Raw genomic sequence first — 21,320 nt, 5'->3', positions numbered from 1 at the left:
TGAAATGCAAGAATGTAAGTTTAGATGCCAGCCCATTTTTGGTGAACAACCTGGGTTATCCTTGCTGATTGGTGGATAAATTCATCCACCAATAAAAAAGTGCTGTCCAGAGTACTGAAACCAAAAAAAAGCTTAGATGCCTTTTTCAAATAATGATAGCAAGAGAACGAAGAAAAAATAATAGGAGTAAATTAGAAAGTTGCTTAAAATTGCATGCTCTTTCTGAATTATAAAAGAAAAAATTTGGGTTCAGTGTCCCTTTAAGTATCACTTCCCTTCCCACAAACCCCAGTCATTCGACCAAAATAAAAGGGAGAAAGGAAATAACACAAGGTGCAGAGGTGCCTGAGGTTTATATAACAAAAACTGTCTGAAAAACAGGGAGGGCCATGGACTCACCGTGTCAAGAAATAAATACATTTATCAGGTAAACAAAAAATGTTCTTTTCTTTCTAATGACATGGTGAGTCCACGGATCATCATCAATTACTGTTGGGAATCAGGTAACCTAAACAGAAGGCACCACAGCTTGCAGAACCTTTCTCCCAAAAGAAGCCTCAGCCGAAGCAAAAGTATTACATTGATAACATTTTGAAAAACTATGTAAAGAGGACCAAGTTGCAGCCGTGCAAATCTGATCGACAGAAGCATCATTTTTTTTAAAGCCCAGGAAGAAGAAACAGCCGTTGTGGAATGAGCTGCGATTCTCTCAGGAGGTTGCTGTCCAGCAGTCTCATAGGCCAAACAAATAATAGTCTTCAGTCAAAAAGAATAAGAGGTAGCCGTAGCTTTCTGGCTTTTGCGTTTCCCAAAGAAATAAACAAAGCCGAAGACTGACAAAAGTCCCTAATCGCCTGTAAGTAGAATTTCAGCGCATGCATCTAAATTGTGCAACAAACGCTCCCTTATGACAAGAAGGATTATGACACAAAGAAGGAACAACTATTTCCTGATTAATATTCCTGTCCGAAACAACCTTAGAAAGGAAACCTAACTTAGTACGAAGAACCACCTTGTCAGAATGAAAGATAAGATAAGGAGAATCACATTGCAGTGCCGAGAGTTCTGAGACTCACGGGGCAGAAGAAATAGCAAAAAGAAATAAAACCTTCCAAGATAACTTCTTAATAAGATTGCATAGGCTGAAACGGAGCCTGTTGTAAAACTTTAAGAACAAGGTTAAGACTCCATGGAGGAGTAACAGGTTTAAACACAGGCCTAATTCTGACCAAGGCCTGACAAAAGGATTACACGTCTGGCACATCCGCCATATCCGCAACAAAATAGACAATGCAGAGATCTGACCATTCAGAGTACTAGCAGACAAACCCTTCTCCAGACTCTCCTGGAGAAAGGCCAAAATCCTAGGAATCCTGACTCTACTCCAAGAATAGCCTCTGGATTCACACCAATACAGATATTTATGCCATACCTTATGGTAAATCCTTCTAGTCACAGGCTTGTGAGCCTGGATCAATGTCTCAATGACAGACTCTGAAAACCCACGCTTAGATAAGATTAAAGCGTTCAATCTGCAAGCAGTCAGCTTCAGAGAAACGATATTTGGATGAAGGAAGGGACCCTGAAGTAGAAGGTCCTTCCTCAGAGGTAGTCTCCAAAGTGGAAGAGATGACATTTCCACTAGGTCTGCATACCAGATAATGCGAGGCCATGCCGGTGCTATGAGAATCACAGACGCCCTCTCTTGTTTGATTCGAACAATGATTCATGGAAGGAGAGCAAACAGAGGAAACAGGTGTGCTAGACTGAAATTCCAAGGAACCGCCAAAGCATCTATCAGGACGGCGTGTGGATCCCTTGACCTCAAACCATACCTCGGGAGCTTGGCATTCTGCCGAGATACCATAAGATCCAGCTCCGGCTGCCCCCATTTGAAAGTCAAGATGGAAAACACCTTCCGGATGGAGTTCCCACTCCCCGGGATGAAACGTCTGCCTGCTCAGAAAATCCATTTCCCAATTGTCCACTCCTGGAATGTGGATTGCAGACAAACAGTTGTGGGTCTCTGCCCATTGAAAAAATTTGGTCACCTCTGACATGGCCAAGGAACTCCGAATTCCTCCCTGGTGGTTGATATAAGCCACCGATGTTATGTTGTCCGACTGGAACCTGATAAACCGGGCTAAAGCTAACTGAGGCCAAGCCAGTAGAGCATTGAAGATTGCTCTCAGCTCTAGAATGTTTATGGGGAGAACCGACTCCTCCCGAGTCCATAGACCCTGAGCCTTCAACGAACCCCAGACTGCGTCCCAGTCCGGTAGGCTGGCATTCGTGGTCACAATCACCCAGGTAGGTCTGCGGAAGCAGGTTCACTGGGAGAGGTGTTCCTGAGACAACCACCACGGAAGAGTCTCTTGTCGCCTGATCCAGATCTATTCGAGGAGACAGATCCGCATAGTCCGCGTTCTATTGACTTAGCATGCATAACTGCAGAGCCCTGAGATGGAACTGAGCGAATGGGATGATGTCAATGAAAGCCACCATCAGACCAATTACCTCCATGCACTGAGCCACTGACGGGCCGAGAAGAGGACTGAAGGGCAAGGCAAGATTCGAAAATCTTGGCTTTTCTGAACTCTGTCAGAAATATCTTCATCGATTTATGGTCCCTTTTATTATGGTCCCCAACACCAATACCCTTGTAGCTGGAACCAAATAACTTTTTCCAAGATTAACCTTCCATCCGTGGGAGCGAAGAAAAGACAAGATCTCTGTATGAGAGTTTGCTTGTTAAAAAGACGAACCAGAATGTCGTCCAGATAGGGCGCCACTGCAATGCCCCGAGACCGGATCATTGCCAGCAGAGCCCCAGAACCTTTGAGAAAATTCTGGGAGCTGTGGCAAGGCCGAATGAAAGAGCCACAAACTGAAAGTGCTTGTTTAGAAAAGTGAATCTCAGAAACTTGTGATGATCCTTGTGAATGGGAACATGAAGGTACGCATCCTTCAGGTCTATGGTCGTCATGAATTTACCCTCTTGGACCAAGGGATGAATGGAACATATAGTTTCCATCTTGAAGGACGGTACTCTGAGGAACTTCTTTAGACATTTCAGGTCTAAAATTGGTCTGAAGGGCTCCTCTTTTTTGGGAACCATGAACAGATTGGAGAAGAATCCCAGACCCTGTTCCTGTGTTGGAACTGGAACTATTACTCCCAATGTAACAATGTAAGAACGCCTCTCTGGTCTACAGATAATCTTGAGAGGAGGAACAGTCTTGAACTCGTCTGTACCCCTGCAATACGATGTCCACCACCCAGGGATCTGGGACATCTCTTATACAGGTTTGAGCGAATTGAGAAAGTCTGCCCCCAATTGGATCCGCTCCCGGATCGGGGGCCGACCCTTCATGCTGATTTGGAGTCAGCTGCAGGTTTCTTAGACTGCTTCCCCTTGTTCCAAGACTGACTAGGCTTGCAGGAAGACTTGGATTGTTCTTGCTTGGAGGAAGGAGGAGAGGATTTACCTCTAAAGTTGTGAAAGGAGCAAAAATAACGGACGTCCTTTCTGCTTATTCTTTTTATCCTGAGGAAGAAAAGATCCCTTTCCTCCTGTGATATCTGAAATTATTTCAGCCAAGCCAGGCCCAAACAAGGTCTTACCCTTGTAGGGGATCGTTAAGAGCTTGGACTTCGATGAAACATCCGCAGACCAGGACTTCAACCATAAGGCTCTGCGAGCTAGAACCGCGAAACCAGACATTTTTGCTCCCAACTTAATGGCTTGTAAGGAAGCATCGGTAATAAAGGAATTGGCTAACTTAAGAGCCTTAATCCTGTCCTGGATCTCCTCAAGAGGAGTATCTGTCTGATTAGAATCAGACAAGGCATCAAACCAGTAGGCTGCCGCGCTGGTGACCGTGGCAATATCCACTGAAGGCTGTCATTGGAGACCCTGGTAAACATATATTTTCTATAGCAACACCTCCAACTTCTTGTCCATTGGATCCTTAAAAGAACAGCTATTCTCTATGGGAATAGTGGTCCTCTTAGCCAAAGTGGAGATCGTCCCTTCCTCAGCCAAAGTGGAGATCGCCCCTTCCACCTTAGGGACCGTCTGCCATGACTCCTTAATGGAGTCCGCTATTGGAAACATTTTCTTGAAAATTGGAGATGGAGAAAAGGGAATTCAAGGTCTCTCCAACTCCGGTGCAATAATCTCTGTAGCACGGTCTGGTACAGGGAATACCGCGGAGGGAACATCAAAGTACTTGATGAGCTTACTAGACTTCTTAGGGTTGACTAAGACAGCCACATCGGAGTCGTCCAAGGTAGCCAAAACCTCAAGTAAACAGGCGGAGGTGTTCCAGCTTAAATCTGAAAGATACAACTTCAGCATCAGAAGAAGGAATTATACTGTCTGAGATCTCAACCTCAGACGCAACCGAAGTGTCTTCCTCCTCAGACTTCTGAGAGGAAGCACCCTGAGTAGCCACAACTGGATCAGAAACCTTACTCACTGATTATTTAAAATTTCCTTTTGCACTTCCCCTGCTGCATGGGAAATGCAGATAGCACCTCAGATACCGCAGAGGATATATGGGTAACCATGTCTTGCAAAGAAACTTCTACCTGAGCTTGAGAGGAAATGCAGGGCACTGCATGAGTAGACGAAAAAGATTGGAAAGCTTGAGGAGAAAGCTTCGGCACATCTAAAACAGAAGGCACCTGAACAGCATCTACCTTAGCTAATGATGGCTCATGATCAAAAAGTCTATCCCTATAACACAAAGTTCTATCAATACATGCAGAACAAAAAAGGTACTGGTGGTTCCACCTGTGCATCAAAACATAAGCTACATGTAATATTTTGCAAAGTCTCTTGGTCCATCTTTATCAGCAATAAACTTGACAATAAATAAACTTTAAAAAACAAAAAATTATATTACCCCACAATTTTTTTATTTTTTTTGACAGAATGATACTTTAAATGTTTTTGAAAAGCTAGAACACGGAGCAGCAATCCTGTTATAACCCCCAGGCAACCCTAAACACCTCAGCCATTTGCTGAGGTGCCTACCTGTCCTGCAGCCTGGAACGATACTAGTACTTAATTCAGAGAACGATTCGGTTCTACCACAAGAACTGATAATACTCGTCGGCTGAGTCCGGAAAGTGCGCACAAAATTAACTGCCGTCTCTGAAGGGGAACCGCCTTTCTTAAATCAGAGGCAGTCCAGGCAGCCATTAAGACTAACAAGAAAAGGAAGTATTTAAAACAGCGCATGGCATCGTAAACATACCCTGTCTGTATCATACCTAGTCCTTGACCGGGATATTTACCCAGACTGAGCCACCAATAAAAATTATACTAAAATCTCCCCATCGTCTACAGTGCCCTCAATTCTGCCCAAGTAATTAACATTTCATAGGGTAATACACTTAGAAACATCCCATACAGTAAAAACTGTTAAAGTGCCAGGTCTTCTCTTTAATATAAAAAGAAAAATATTTTAGGCACTTACCTGAATGTAATCTGTCCGGCAGAAGGACAGCTCATCTGGTTTGTGGATAATTGAGAAGACCGAGTAAGCATACTCAGGCTTTCTGATTAGGGCAGCAAACTACTTGAGAAAACACAGTGAGGATTGTATCCCACAAGTTCCCAATTGCTTAAAAGCCACCACTACCCTACTGAAGAGACTGACGTGGGCTACAGCTAGACCCCAGGAAAGATCAGAGCAAACCTACTCTGCTTTTAAAATAAACTCTTTATTTAAGAAGGTTATCATCAGACACCGAAAACTTCATCTCCTCCTTGCACCGCAGGCAAAGAGAATGACTGGGGTTTGTGGGAAGGGAAGTGATACTTAACAGCTTTGCTGTGGTGCTCTTTGCCTCCTCCTGCTGGCCAGGAGTGATATTCCCAACAATAAATGATGATGATGATGATGATGAGCCGTGGACTCACCGTGTCATTAGAAAGAAACATAATTTATGTAAGAACTTACCTAATAAATTAATTTCTTTCATAGAGGCAAGAGTCCATGAGCTAGTGACATATGGGATATACATTCCTACCAGAAGGGGGCAAAATTAACCAAACCCCAAAATGCCTATAAAATACACCTCCCACCTCACACATACCTCAGTTAAAATGTATAGTCAAGTTAGTGAGGTGTAACAGGAGTAAAAAGTATAAAAAAGAGGAACAGGATAAAGTGCTTTAAATATAAAAAAAAAAAGTCATAACCCCCCAAAAAATTGGGTGGGTCTCATGGACTTTTGCCACTATAAAAGAAATTAATTTATCAGGTAAGTTCTTACATACATTATGTTTTCTTTCATGTAAATGGCAAGAGTCCATGAGCTAGTGACGTATGGCATATAATACCCAAAATGTGAAAGTCCACGAGTCACTAGAGAGGGATAAAATAAAAACTGCTATTTTCGCTGAGAAAATTAAATCGAAAAAATTAAGTTTTCCTAAAAATTTTAAAAAAATACCTCATAATCGTAGGCACTAGAATCAAACAGACAGCTGCCTGAAGAACCTTTCTACCAAAGGCTGATTCAGAAGAAGAAAATACATCAAAATGGTAAAATGTATTAAATGTATGCAAAGAAGACCAAGTTGCTGCTTTGCAAATTTGATCAACTGAAGCTTCATTCTTGAAAGCCCAAGATGGGGAGACTGATCTAGTAGAATGAGCTATAATACACTGAGACGGAGACTGCCCCGCCTCTAAATAGGCTTTGTGAATCAAAAGCTCCAACCAAGATGCCAAGAAAATGGCAGAGACTTTGTGACCTTTTATGGAACCAGAAAAAATAACAGACTAGAAGACTTTCTGAAATCTTTCATAAAATGCTGCATGAAAGCTCTCTAAGTGTTATCTGAGAAAACTGAATGAGCTGGGGCGGAGCTTATAACAGCAATTTTGGCAGGAAAAAAATGGTACATGATGACACGTCCCCCTATGACATATATAGCATCATCACATGCACAACATGAAAAGCTGAAGAGGATTTCTAATACACCTATCACTCTAAAAAGCAGGTAAAAATTTTGATTGTATATACAAAAAAACAAAAATGAACCAAAATAAAGCTTAATGGATACTTCTATTATAGCTGCATAAAATGTGATTTTCAACATTCAATGAGACCAACATAATACTTAGCATTCTAATTTATAAATAACTTGCTCCAATTAAACTTAAATTATGCTTACCTGATGATTTTCTTTTCTTCTGATGGGGAGAGTCCACAGCTGCATTCATTACTTTTGGGAAATACAGAACCTAGCCACCAGGAGGAGGTAAAGACACCCCAGCTAAAGGCTTAAGTACCTCCCCCCCCCCCACTTCCCTCATCCCCCAGTCATTCTGCTGAGGAAACGAGGAACAGTAGGAGAAATACCAGGGGTGAAAAAGGTGCCAGAAGAATAAAAAATATGGTCGCCCCATAGATAAAAACGCGGGCAGGGAGCTGTGGATTCTCCCCGTCAAAAGAAAAGAAAATGATCAGGTAAGCATAATTTAAGTTTTTCTTCAAAAACGGGGAGAGTCCACAGCTGCATTCATTACTTTTGGGAAAACAATACCCAAGCTATAGAGGACACTGAATGCAAAACGGGTAGGTACAAGAGGCGGCCCCTTCTGAGGGGACCACAGCCTGAAATCCCCGAAGCCCAACAAAAAAACTGCTTCACCAGAAGCACCAAACAAAAATGGAAAGGACCAAGTAACTGCCGATCAGTTAAGACTAACAAGTAGGGATGCACCGAAATGAAAATTCTGGACCGAAACCGATACCGAAAATTCAGGATGATCCTGGCCGAAAACCGAAATAGTTTTTTTCTTTTTTAACTACAGTGTGTGTGTGTAGCTGAGAGAGCTTGTAGGAGGGAAAGCTCCAACAAATGGACATGGTCACTTGTACAGTAGGGCGTGATCTGCAGTGAAACTGGAGCTCTATAAGGGAGCCAGACAATACGAGGTGGACATGTGTTTTGTTTTTGGGTGTAGTTATCCGTGCGATGAGCATGGCTGCACCTGATCGTCTCTCATCGTATCTCCGCCTAGTTCCTGGTTCGGGTCTCACACTGAACCGTCAGATTATATGTCCGGAGCCCCAAATGGAGTCTGCCTGTCACCTATCACCAGGACCACTGGACTTAGCTACAAACTTACGTGCAAGGTGGTTATAGAAAGTTACTGTGCTTTTTTGTATACACTGTCTGGTGGGTGCTAATTTGTACCAACTGTGTGCGAGCTTGGGGCTTATGCTTATAAAGTGTGCACGCATATTTGCCTCAGGCGAATAGAATGTCTACGCACAAGAGGTTGATGTATGAGCACTGTATATAAGGCTTAAAGATATTCACTGTGTGTGCTTAGGGCTGTGTCTGATAATATCAAGTGTTTATAAACATGTTACTTATCCTCCTTTGATATTTGTATTCACTATTCAGAACTTTGGTTTCCTTCTCTCCTGGTTTCAAATATCATCATGTCATGGTACCTATGTGTGTGCTCTGTGTACCATGCCAGTGCTGTGCTGCTCACCTTATGCTAAGGATAGACATGTAACTCAATAGAACAGGGGAGGGCTGTACATTTTTAGCCATTTTGGTCCTCTTTGGAATTGCACATTTTCGGCGGCCCAAATTTTGGTGCATCGCTAGTATTATTCTTTATTTAGTTCTGTGTAACAGAATCAGATTTAACCATTTTTTTTTTGTTACCAATTATCAAAATAAAGTATAGTCCTAGAAAACTATTATTATATGCAAAACAGTAAGTCAAGTAATGAACTCAAACAGCAGCTCTAGGCTGGCATCAAATTTAAAATATATACACAATAATTTTGCCGAAAATAAAAGGCAAAAAAACTGAAAACCAAAATAACAAAAAATGCTATTTTCGGCCGAAACTTTCTGCGGCCGAAATTTCGGTGCATCCCTACTAACAAGGCCCTTGCTAGAGACCACCCAAAATCACTAGACTCCACCGAGGGAAGGGGGGACCTCCCCATTCTCCCAAAAGGGAAGAAGAAGAAGAACCCAGAAACAATAGTCCAAAAGGACCACCGGACAACAACTAGGGCATAAATAACCCTGAACATAACTCACAGAGCGCAACCAAGGTTGCAACAGATCAAAAACCGCAGAGAGAACAAACTCAACCAACCAAGCAGAGATAAGGGAGGAAAAATCCCAGACCCATATCTGCATGGAAGTCCAAGGGGCCAAGTAACGCCCCATCCTGGAAACCTAGAGGGACAAGATAGACCCCCATTCTATATACAGGGTGCAAACCCGCACTCAAGATAGAGCGACCAAGGAAAAGCTCAGAAGAAAAAAGTGCAGAGTAACTCCCTCCCAAGAAGACAGGGAGGAAAGGATAGCAGAGAAAGAGCTACCTGCTGAGGGAAGGAAACACAGTGAAGGCCCAAACGATCTAACAATGATACATGGTCAAGGCTCAACAGGGCCATCAGATCCCTGACCCCCCACTCCGAGGTAACGGACCCAGCACCAAAGCGACTGGCAAAGTCCTAAAGGACAAGAGAATGAAAAGCTCCCCGAACCACCAAGACCCTCAGGAATGAGGAGGGGATCCAGACCCTTCCAGAACACAGACACAGCTCCCTTCCCAATAGAAGGGGCACTCCCAAAAAAAGGAGACCCCATACTGAGACTACAGAAATGGCATGACAACAGAATCCAACCCGTCACATAACTTCCTGCACACAAGGCAGGGAGAACCCCCTAAATAGAGGAAGAGAAGGGTCTCCAGGGCACCAGAGGGATACTGTGGTATGCCCAGTCTTCCCCCAAAAGGAGGGGAAACGCAAACAAACCCACTCACCCGCCCACAGGCATGGAGTGTTAAGCTGTAGACGGACGTCAAAAGGACAATACCGATTGACAGGAACCATCCAGCCACTACAGCCAGCCCAGAAGAATTCCAATTCTCCGTTAAAAGAAGAAAACCATGCCGAAGAGACAAAAGGATGTTCCGGAACCGGTAAACTGGGCCATCCAGAGCCATCTAAAAGATCAGGACACAGAAAAACCCAAAAACGTCCAAAGACAAGGATCAGGGTAAAAAAAACCGGACACCCGGAACCGGCTTCAAACTAATAACCCGAGGAACCCATAGGTTACCCCATCCGGAGAAGACCTTGCACCATAGGTGATGCAATCACAGTCGCATCCAAGGGACTTTGGACACTAAAGGTTCACGTAAGTATCCAAGAGACACAAAGCTTGACCCCTAAATGCTTGAGGGACAATAAGTCTAAAGACTAAGGAAAACTTACAAGAGAACAGCCCTCAGAACCTAGAAATCTAGATTGAGAAGATTAATAGTCTCCAAAAATCCTCTCAGGAACAATATCCTGGAAACTCCTACAGCAAGAGGAATTTACGAATGAACGAGCATTCTAAGTACTAACCATGCCCGACCCTGCTTATCTCCAGAGATTGGGCGCACTCAGGGTGGAGAGGTCGTAGGCAACCTAAACTAGCAGGGGCAACCGCTGGAAAAGAAACACAATCTCCAGATCTCCAAAAATATGGAAGCAGCCAAGATATCGTAGGGGGAAACAAAAGGCCAAAAACCCGAGCTTCCAGAAAAGATGACCAGAAACACAGCACCAATGAAGGGGAAAAAGCAGCACAGCAACCTCAACCCCATAAGGAAGAGGTATAATCGCCAAGGATTCACAACAGACAATCCAAGAAAAAGAATACCAAAAGAAGAGACTAGAATCGCCACCTAACATGGTACCACGAATATCCAAAGAGTCATCTGAACTTGCAACCCCATTGGGTAGAAAACTCTAGCTCCGAAGCAAAAGGACCTCAGGAAACCCCAGAGTAAGCCTTAGCAGGATCCGACCATGGTAACCCCGCCAACAATCAGCAACAGGACATTAAGGACTGAGCCAATACCCTCTGATGCCCCACCCAAAGGAAAAACGAGGACCAGCCTAACATCTAGGAATGAAAGGCCTCCTATAACATATAGAATCAAGAAAAAAACAGCTCCTCAGCAGAGTGAGCAAACTCGGCACTCCAACCGGGCCAGCCAGCTATAACGGGCACTACGTGGTTGATTGATTATTGAAGACATCCAGGAACAGAAAAACTAGTGTCCAACCAGGACCAGCCTGATATATAGGGCACCACGGAACTGTCCAAGTCCACAGAAAAGTCGAATCCCTAGTAGGGATAGACAAACGAAAGACATAACACAAATTATCAAAACTTCCATGGAAGTGCTAAAGCGACCACAAAATCGCTAGTATCAAATTCCAGAAAAGAAATGGTTTTCCAAAAGGAAAAACTATAACGGACATGAGCTTCACAAAATGAAATAAGATACATCCTAACCGGGTCAAAGTAAATGAAGGCAGCACCCGCAGGTGAACGCCTGAGAAAAATGGACACACTAACAGGACCAGCAAATCAGAAACCCAATTCTTCTAAAGCTCAGAACTGGAATAAGATACCCCAAAAAAAGAAAAATGGAGATGACAAGGAGATTGACTTTATCCCCATGCCTCTAACCCAGCTTGCCGTCCGGAATGGAAGACAGAGGATCCATCGAACCATTAGAACTGGAAACCTCCAGCACTGCCAAAAAATGCCTCAGAAGGACACGAAGGTGCACCAGTCTATAACGAAAGGCAAGACTTACATCCGCCGGGGCAACTGATGACCCAGGCCCGAGGGTTGGACCCCTGAAGCCTCAGAGGAGACCGCTTCCCCAGAGGGCTGATCTGACCCAGACGATCCCACGCCTGACGAGCCCTGGTTAGCAGAACATGGACAGTATCTTCCATATGGCCGTGCGAAACCGTGCCGTAACTTCTAGAGGAAATAAGCCGACTTCCGGAGAAGAGGTAACGGCATTTGAGACACCTGCTTGCATAGCAAAAGAAGGACCTAAGGCACGCGCCCCGTTGGATATGGAATCCTCACGGGTGGATGGCTTAGCGGACTCTATGTTCCCCGATTCGGGAGAAAAGAGCACTCTAAAGCAGCATTCGGAACATGACTGATGGGCATTTCATATTCTTCGCAAGAAGTAGAATCTGAATCAGAGACATCCTTCGCCACAAAATCAGAATCCTCCATAACTTGGTGATTGAAATTATGGATACAAAATAAACGGCACCTAACACCCCCAATGGCTGGGGCACTCACCACCTCCTATGACTTAGACAACTAGCGAAACAGACTCTCTCAGTCGCCACACAGTCAGGAATACGAAAATGGAGAACAGAAACGTGACAAGGCCCGGTCACAAGGTGCACCGTGCAGGCCAAAGAAAAGCGTGCAAGTCCAAAAAGACTGCGCAGCCTAATAAAAAAGGCCAGTATGTTCCGAAATAGCCACGAGCCCAAGCATCACTAAACATTAGCAGACAATCACATAAACATGATTAAAGTCCCCCCTGTTCAATAACCTCCCTCAGGTGCTATTAACCCTTGATTCCAAAGATAAAGGAGTCCCCACTGAGACCCTGACTTATTCATATACATTACATACTCATACTGAAAGTAAAATGAAACGATCTTACCGGAATCTACGCTGTGGAACAGGAACACGGCCCTTCAAGTGCGACAGATAGTAGCATCGCTTCTGACATGGACTTGAGTGAAGAAAGCAGGCAGCGAAACTTGTCAACGCTGATTGCTTAAGGAGCTGTTAATATGAGTCGGGATGGTTTCGCAGAAAGACTCTCCCTGCATCTCCAGAATCTAACCTTCGTCCATGCTCTCACTGAGAGGCTGACAGGACTACTTAAAACTCCAGTCCCATTCTGAAGAGTACTACCCCCTCCATTAAAGACTAAACCGAATCTTCCGACACTTCTCTGCTAACCGCCTGTAACGGAAGGCAAAGAATGACTGGGGGAAGAGGGAAGTGGGGGAGGTATTTAAGCTTTTGGCTGGGGTGTCTTTGCCTCCTCCTGGTGGCCAGGTTCTGTATTTCCCAAAAGTAATAAATGCAGCTGTGGACTCTCCCCGTTTAAGAAGAAAAAAAAAAAAAACCTGTATGTTTCAGACTACCAACCTTGACAAATATTTAGCCACAAATAAAGTTGCTATAAAAGAGCACTGAATTACTGACTCAAGGCATGTATACAAACAATATATAACAACTTTACTTAAAAAGTGCCCAATCCATAGCTGAGAGTGTCTTATATAATAAAAGTATATACTTAACGTGTAAGACACCTATCCACATATAGCAAACAGCTAAACCAGTACTGAAACATATCAGCAGAGGTAATGGTAGAGGAGTATAATGTCGATCTGTAAAGGGAGGCAGCAGATGAATCCCAGTGACCGAATTTATAGAGAGTCCTAGAATAGATTTCCCATAGGCGAAAAAATGGTATCATCAGGCAATACTCCCTTCACATCCCTCAGACAAACACTGTACTTAGAGAGGAACTGGGCTTCAATATGCTTAGAAGCGCCTTACACAGAAGAAAACAGAATTTATGCTTACCTGATAAATTACTTTCTCCAACGGTGTGTCCGGTCCACGGCGTCATCCTTACTTGTGGGATATTCTCTTCCCCAACAGGAAATGGCAAAGAGCCCAGCAAAGCTGGTCATATGATCCCTCCTAGGCTCCGCCTACCCCAGTCATTCGACCGACGTACAGGAGGAAATATGCATAGGAGAAACCATATGATACCGTGGTGACTGTAGTTAGAGAAAATAATTCATCAGACCTGATTAAAAAAAAAAAAAAAACCAGGGCGGGCCGTGGACCAGACACACCGTTGGAGAAAGTAATTTATCAGGTAAGCATAAATTCTGTTTTCTCCAACATAGGTGTGTCCGGTCCACGGCGTCATCCTTACTTGTGGGAACCAATACCAAAGCTTTAGGACACGGATGAAGGGAGGGAGCAAATCAGGTCACCTAAATGGAAGGCACCACGGCTTGCAAAACCTTTCTCCCAAAAATAGCCTCTGAAGAAGCAAAAGTATCAAATTTGTAAAATTTGGCAAAAGTGTGCAGTGAAGACCAAGTCGCTGCCTTACATATCTGGTCAACAGAAGCCTCGTTCTTGAAGGCCCATGTGGAAGCCACAGCCCTAGTGGAGTGAGCTGTGATTCTTTCAGGAGGCTGCCGTCCGGCAGTCTCATAAGCCAAACGGATAATGCTTTTAAGCCAAAAAGAAAGAGAGGTAGAAGTTGCCTTTTGACCTCTCCTTTTACCAGAATAAACAACAAACAAAGAAGTTTGTCTGAAATCTTTAGTGGCCTCTAAATAGAATTTTAGAGCACGGACTACGTCCAAATTGTGTAACAAACGTTCCTTCTTTGAAACTGGATTCGGGCACAAAGAAGGTACAACTATCTCCTGGTTAATATTCTTGTTGGAAACAACTTTCGGAAGAAAACCAGGCTTAGTACGCAAAACCACCTTATCTGCATGGAACACCAGATAGGGCGGAGAACACTGCAGAGCAGATAACTCAGAAACTCTTCTAGCAGAAGAAATTGCAACCAAAAACAAAACTTTCCAAGATAGTAACTTAATATCTACGGAATGTAAGGGTTCAAACGGAACCCCTTGAAGAACTGAAAGAACTAGATTGAGACTCCAGGGAGGAGTCAAAGGTCTGTAAACAGGCTTGATTCTAACCAGAGCCTGAACAAACGCCTGAACGTCTGGCACAGCTGCCAGCCTTTTGTGAAGTAAAACAGATAACGCAGAAATCTGTCCCTTCAGAGAACTTGCAGATAATCCCTTCTCCAAACCCTCTTGTAGAAAGGATAAAATCCTAGGAATTTTTATCTTGTTCCATGGGAATCCTTTAGATTCACACCAATAGATATATTTTTTCCATATCTTATGGTAAATTTTTCTAGTTACAGGCTTTCTAGCCTGAATAAGAGTATCTATTACAGAATCTGAAAACCCACGCTTTGATAAAATCAAGCGTTCAATCTCCAAGCAGTCAGTTGGAGAGAAACCAGATTCGGATGTTCGAATGGACCTTGAACAACAAGGTCCTGTCTCAAAGGTAGCTTCCATGGTGGAGCCGATGACATATTCACCAGGTCTGCATACCAAGTCCTGCGTGGCCACGCAGGAGCTATCAAGATCACCGAAGCCCTCTCCTGGTTGATCCTGGCTACCAGCCTGGGAATGAGAGGAAACGGTGGGAAAACATAAGCTAGGTTGAAGGTCCAAGGTGCTACTAGTGCATCTACTAGAGTCGCCTTGGGATCCCTGGATCTGGACCCGTAACAAGGAACCTTGAAGTTCTGGCGAGACGCCATCAGATGTCTGGAATGCCCCATAATTGAGTTATTTGGGCAAAGATTTCCGGGTGGAGTTCCCACTCCCCCGGATGGAATGTCTGACGACTCAGAAAATCCGCTTCCCAATTTTCCACTCCTGGGATGTGGATTGCAGACAAGTGGCAGGAGTTATCCTCCGCCCATTGAATTATCTTGGTCACTTCCTCCATCGCCAGGGAACTCCTTGTTCCCCCCTGATGGTTGATATAAGCAACTGTCGTCATGTTGTCTGATTGAAAACTTATGAATTTGGCCTTTGCTAGATGAGGCCAAGCTTTGAGAGCATTGAATATCGCTCTCAGTTCCAGAATGTTTATCGGGAGAAGAGATTCTTCCCGAGACCATAGACCCTGAGCTTTCAGGGGTTCCCAGACCGCGCCCCAGCCCACCAGACTGGCGTCGGTCGTGACAATGACCCACTCTGGTCTGCGGAAGCTCATTCCCTGTGACAGATTGTCCAGGATTAGCCACCAACGGAGTGAATCTCTGGTCCTTTGATCTACTTGAATCGTCGGAGACAAGTCTGTATAATCCCCATTCCACTGTCTGAGCATGCACAGTTGTAATGGTCTTAGATGAATTTGTGCAAAAGGAACTATGTCCATTGCTGCAACCATCAATCCTATCACTTCCATGCACTGCGCTATGGAAGGACGAAGAACAGAATGAAGAACTTGACAAGAGCTTAGAAGTTTTGATTTTCTGACCTCTGTCAGAAAAATTCTCATTTCTAAGGAGTCTATTATTGTTCCCAAGAAGGGAACTCTTGTTGACGGGGAAAGAGAACTTTTTTCTATGTTTACTTTCCATCCGTGAGATCTGAGAAAGGCTAGGACGATGTCCGTATGAGCCTTTGCTTTTGACAGAGACGACGCTTGAATCAGGATGTCGTCCAAGTACGGTACTACTGCAATGCCCCTTGGTCTTAGAACCGCTAGAAGGGACCCTAGTACCTTTGTGAAAATTCTCGGAGCAGTGGCTAACCCGAATGGAAGTGCCACAAACTGGTAATGCTTGTCCAGAAAAGCGAACCTTAGGAACTGATGATGTTCCTTGTGGATAGGAATATGGAGGTACGCATCCTTTAAATCCACCGTGGTCATGAATTGACCTTCCTGGATGGTAGGAAGGATCGTTCGAATGGTTTCCATTTTGAACGATGGAACCCTGAGAAATTTGTTTAGGATCTTGAGATCTAGAATTGGTCTGAACGTTCCCTCTTTTTTGGGAACTATGAACAGGTTGGAGTAAAACCCCATCCCTTGTTCTCTTATTGGAACTGGATGAATTACTCCCATCCTTAACAGGTCTTCTACACAATGTAAGAATGCCTGTCTTTTTATTTGGTTTGAAGATAATTGAGACCTGTGGAACCTTCCCCTTGGGGGTAGTTCCTTGAATTCCAGGAGATAACCTTGAGAAACTATTTCTAGTGCCCAAGGATCCTGAACATCTCTTGCCCAGGCCTGAGCAAAGAGAGAAAGTCTGCCCCCCACCAGATCCGGTCCCGGATCGGGGGCCATCCCTTCATGCTGTTTTGGTAGCAGTGGCAGGCTTCTTGGCCTGCTTACCCTTGTTCCAGCCTGGTTTGGGTTGAGAAGTATTACCCTCTTGCTTAGAGGATGTAGAAGTAGAGGCTGGTCCGTTTCTGCGAAAGGGACGAAAAACAGAATTTATGTTTACCTGATAAATTACTTTCTCCAACGGTGTGTCCGGTCCACGGCGTCATCCTTACTTGTGGGATATTCTCTTCCCCAACAGGAAATGGCAAAGAGCCCAGCAAAGCTGGTCACATGATCCCTCCTAGGCTCCGCCTACCCCAGTCATTCGACCGACGTAAAGGAGGAATATTTGCATAGGAGAAACCATATGATACCGTGGTGACTGTAGTTAAAGAAAATAAATTATCAGACCTGATTAAAAAACCAGGGTGGGCCGTGGACCGGACACACCGTTGGAGAAAGTAATTTATCAGGTAAACATAAATTCTGTTTTCTCCAACATAGGTGTGTCCGGTCCACGGCGTCACACTTACTTGTGGGAACCAATACCAAAGCTTTAGGACACGGATGAAGGGAGGGAGCAAATCAGGTCACCTAAATGGAAGGCACCACGGTTTGCAAAACCTTTCTCCCAAAAATAGCCTCAGAAGAAGCAAAAGTATCAAACTTGTAAAATTTGGTAAAAGTGTGCAGTGAAGACCAAGTCGCTGCCCTACATATCTGATCAACAGAAGCCTCGTTCTTGAAGGCCCATGTGGAAGCCACAGCCCTAGTGGAATGAGCTGTGATTCTTTCAGGAGGCTGCCGTCCGGCAGTCTCATAAGCCAATCTGATGATGCTTTTAATCCAAAAAGAGAGAGAGGTAGAAGTTGCTTTTTGACCTCTCCTTTTACCAGAATAAACAACAAACAAGGAAGATGTTTGTCTAAAATCCTTTGTAGCATCTAAATAGAATTTTAGAGCGCGAACAACATCCAAATTGTGCAACAAACGTTCCTTCTTTGAAACTGGATTCGGACACAAAGAAGGCACGACTATCTCCTGGTTAATGTTTTTGTTAGAAACAACTTTCGGAAGAAAACCAGGTTTAGTACGTAAAACCACCTTATCTGCATGGAAAACCAGATAAGGAGGAGAACACTGCAGAGCAGATAATTCTGAAACTCTTCTAGCAGAAGAAATTGCAACCAAAAACAAAACTTTCCAAGATAATAACTTAATATCAACGGAATGCAAGGGTTCAAACGGAACCCCCTGAAGAACTGAAAGAACTAAGTTGAGACTCCAAGGAGGAGTCAAAGGTTTGTAAACAGGCTTGATTCTAACCAGAGCCTGAACAAAGGCTTGAACATCTGGCACAGCTGCCAGCTTTTTGTGAAGTAACACAGACAAGGCAGAAATCTGTCCCTTCAAGGAACTTGCCGATAATCCTTTCTCCAATCCTTCTTGAAGAAAGGATAGAATCTTAGGAATCTTTACCTTGTTCCAAGGGAATCCTTTAGATTCACACCAACAGATATATTTTTTCCATATTTTGTGGTAAATTTTTCTAGTTACAGGCTTTCTGGCCTGAACAAGAGTATCAATAACAGAATCTGAGAACCCTCGTTTTGATAAGATCAAGCGTTCAATCTCCAAGCAGTCAGCTGGAGTGAGACCAGATTCGGATGTTCGAACGGACCTTGAACAAGAAGGTCTCGTTTCAAAGGTAGCTTCCATGGTGGAGCCGATTAAATATTCACCAGATCTGCATACCAAGTCCTGCGTGGCCACGCAGGAGCTATCAAGATCACCGACGCCCTCTCCTGATTGATCCTGGCTACCAGCCTGGGGATGAGAGGAAACGGCGGGAATACATAAGCTAGTTTGAAGGTCCAAGGTGCTACTAGTGCATCTACTAGAGTCGCCTTGGGATCCCTGGATCTGGACCCGTAGCAAGGAACCTTGAAGTTCTGACGAGAGGCCATCAGATCCATGTCTGGAATGCCCCACAATTGAGTAATTTGGGCAAAGATTTCCGGATGGAGTTCCCACTCCCCCGGATGTAATGTCTGACGACTCAGAAAATCCGCTTCCCAATTTTCCACTCCTGGAATGTGGATTGCAGACAGGTGGCAGGAGTGAGTCTCCGCCCATTGAATGATTTTGGTCACTTCTTCCATCGCCAGGGAACTCCTTGTTCCCCCCTGATGGTTGATGTACGCAACAGTCGTCATGTTGTCTGATTGAAACCGTATGAACTTGGCCTTTGCTAGCTGAGGCCAAGCCTTGAGAGCATTGAATATCGCTCTCAGTTCCAGAATATTTATCGGTAGAAGAGATTCTTCCCGAGACCAAAGACCCTGAGCTTTCAGGGGTCCCCAGACCGCGCCCCAGCCCATCAGACTGGCGTCGGTCGTGACAATGACCCACTCTGGTCTGCGGAAGGTCATCCCTTGTGACAGGTTGTCCAGGGACAGCCACCAACGGAGTGAGTCTCTGGTCCTCTGATTTAATTGAATCGTCGGAGACAAGTCTGTATAGTCCCCATTCCACTGACTGAGCATGCACAATTGTAATGGTCTTAGATGAATGCGCGCAAAAGGAACTATGTCCATTGCCGCTACCATCAAACCTATTACTTCCATGCACTGCGCTATGGAAGGAAGAGGAACGGAATGAAGCGTTTGACAAGAGTTTAGAAGTTTTGATTTTCTGGCCTCTGTCAGAAAAATCCTCATTTCTAAGGAGTCTATTATTGTTCCCAAGAAGGGAACCCTTGTTGACGGAGATAGAGAACTCTTTTCTACGTTCACTTTCCATCCGTGAGATCTGAGAAAGGCCAGGACTATGTCCGTGTGAGCCTTTGCTTGAGGAAGGGACGACGCTTGAATCAGAATGTCGTCCAAGTAGGGTACTACTGCAATGCCCCTTGGTCTTAGTACCGCCAGAAGGGACCCTAGTACCTTTGTGAAAATCCTTGGAGCAGTGGCTAATCGGAAAGGAAGTGCCACGAACTGGTAATGCTTGTCCAGGAATGCGAACCTTAGGAACCGATGATGTTCCTTGTGGATAGGAATATGTAGATACGCATCCTTTAAATCCACCGTGGTCATGAATTGACCTTCCTGGATGGAAGGAAGAATTGTTCGAATAGTTTCCATTTTGAACGATGGAACCTTGAGAAACTTGTTTAGGATCTTGAGATCCAAGATTGGTCTGAACGTTCCCTCTTTTTTGGGAACTACGAACAGATTGGAGTAGAACCCCATCCCTTGTTCTCCTAATGGAACAGGATGAATCACTCCCATTTTTAACAGGTCTTCTACACAATGTAAGAATGCCTGTCTCTTTATGTGGTCTGAAGACAATTGAGACCTGTGGAACCTCCCCCTTGGGGGAGGCCCCTTGAATTCCAGAAGATAACCTTGGGAGACTATTTCTAGTGCCCAAGGATCCAGAACATCTCTTGCCCAAGCCTGAGCGAAGAGAGAGAGTCTGCCCCCCACCAGATCCGGTCCCGGATCGGGGGCCAACATTTCATGCTGTCTTGGTAGCAGTGGCAGGCTTCTTGGCCTGCTTTCCCTTGTTCCAGCCTTGCATTGGTCTCCAGGCTGGCTTGGCTTGAGAAGTATTACCCTCTTGCTTAGAGGACGTAGCACTTGGGGCAGGTCCGTTTCTACGAAAGGGACGAAAATTAGGTTTATTTTTGGCCTTGAAAGACCTATCCTGAGGAAGGGCGTGGCCCTTACCCCCAGTGATATCAGAGATAATCTCTTTCAAGTCAGGGCCAAACAGCGTTTTCCCCTTGAAAGGAATGTTAAGCAATTTGTTCTTGGAAGACGCATCCGCTGACCAAGATTTCAACCAAAGCGCTCTGCGTGCCACAATAGCAAACCCAGAATTTTTCGCCGCTAACCTAGCCAATTGCAAAGTGGCGTCTAGGGTGAAAGAATTAGCCAATTTGAGAGCACGGATTCTGTCCATAATCTCCTCATAAGGAGGAGAATCACTATCGATCGCCTTTTCTAGCTCATCGAACCAGAAACACGCAGCTGTAGTGACAGGGACAATGCATGAAATTGGTTGTAGAAGGTAACCTTGCTGAACAAACATCTTTTTAAGCAAACCTTCTAATTTTTTATCCATAGGATCTTTGAAAGCACAACTATCTTCTATGGGTATAGTGGTGCGTTTGTTTAAAGTAGAAACCGCCCCCTCGACCTTGGGGACTCTCTGCCATAAGTCCTTTCTGGGGTCGACCATGGGAAACAATTTTTTAAATATGGGGGGAGGCACGAAAGGTATACCGGGCCTTTCCCATTCTTTATTTACAATGTCCGCCACCCGCTTGGGTATAGGAAAAGCTTCTGGGGGCCCCGGGACCTCTAGGAACTTGTCCATTTTACATAGTTTCTCTGGGATGATCAAATTCTCACAATCATCCAGAGTGGATAACACCTCCTTAAGCAGAGCGCGGAGATGTTCCAACTTAAATTTAAATGTAATCACATCGGGTTCAGCTTGTTGA

At 44.5% G+C, this 21,320-nt stretch overlaps 1 protein-coding gene across 1 annotated transcript in view; it reads right to left on the bottom strand.

Moving 5' to 3' along the window:
• BRWD3 (bromodomain and WD repeat domain containing 3) overlaps window positions 1-21,320 on the bottom strand; it is a 466,754-nt gene that overhangs the window by 276,672 nt on the left and 168,762 nt on the right. The window lies entirely within an intron of this gene.

This window comes from Bombina bombina, chromosome 1 (assembly GCF_027579735.1).
Source record: "Bombina bombina isolate aBomBom1 chromosome 1, aBomBom1.pri, whole genome shotgun sequence".
Taxonomy (NCBI): domain Eukaryota; kingdom Metazoa; phylum Chordata; class Amphibia; order Anura; family Bombinatoridae; genus Bombina; species Bombina bombina.
This window is presented reverse-complemented; position numbering and strand designations above follow the sequence as displayed.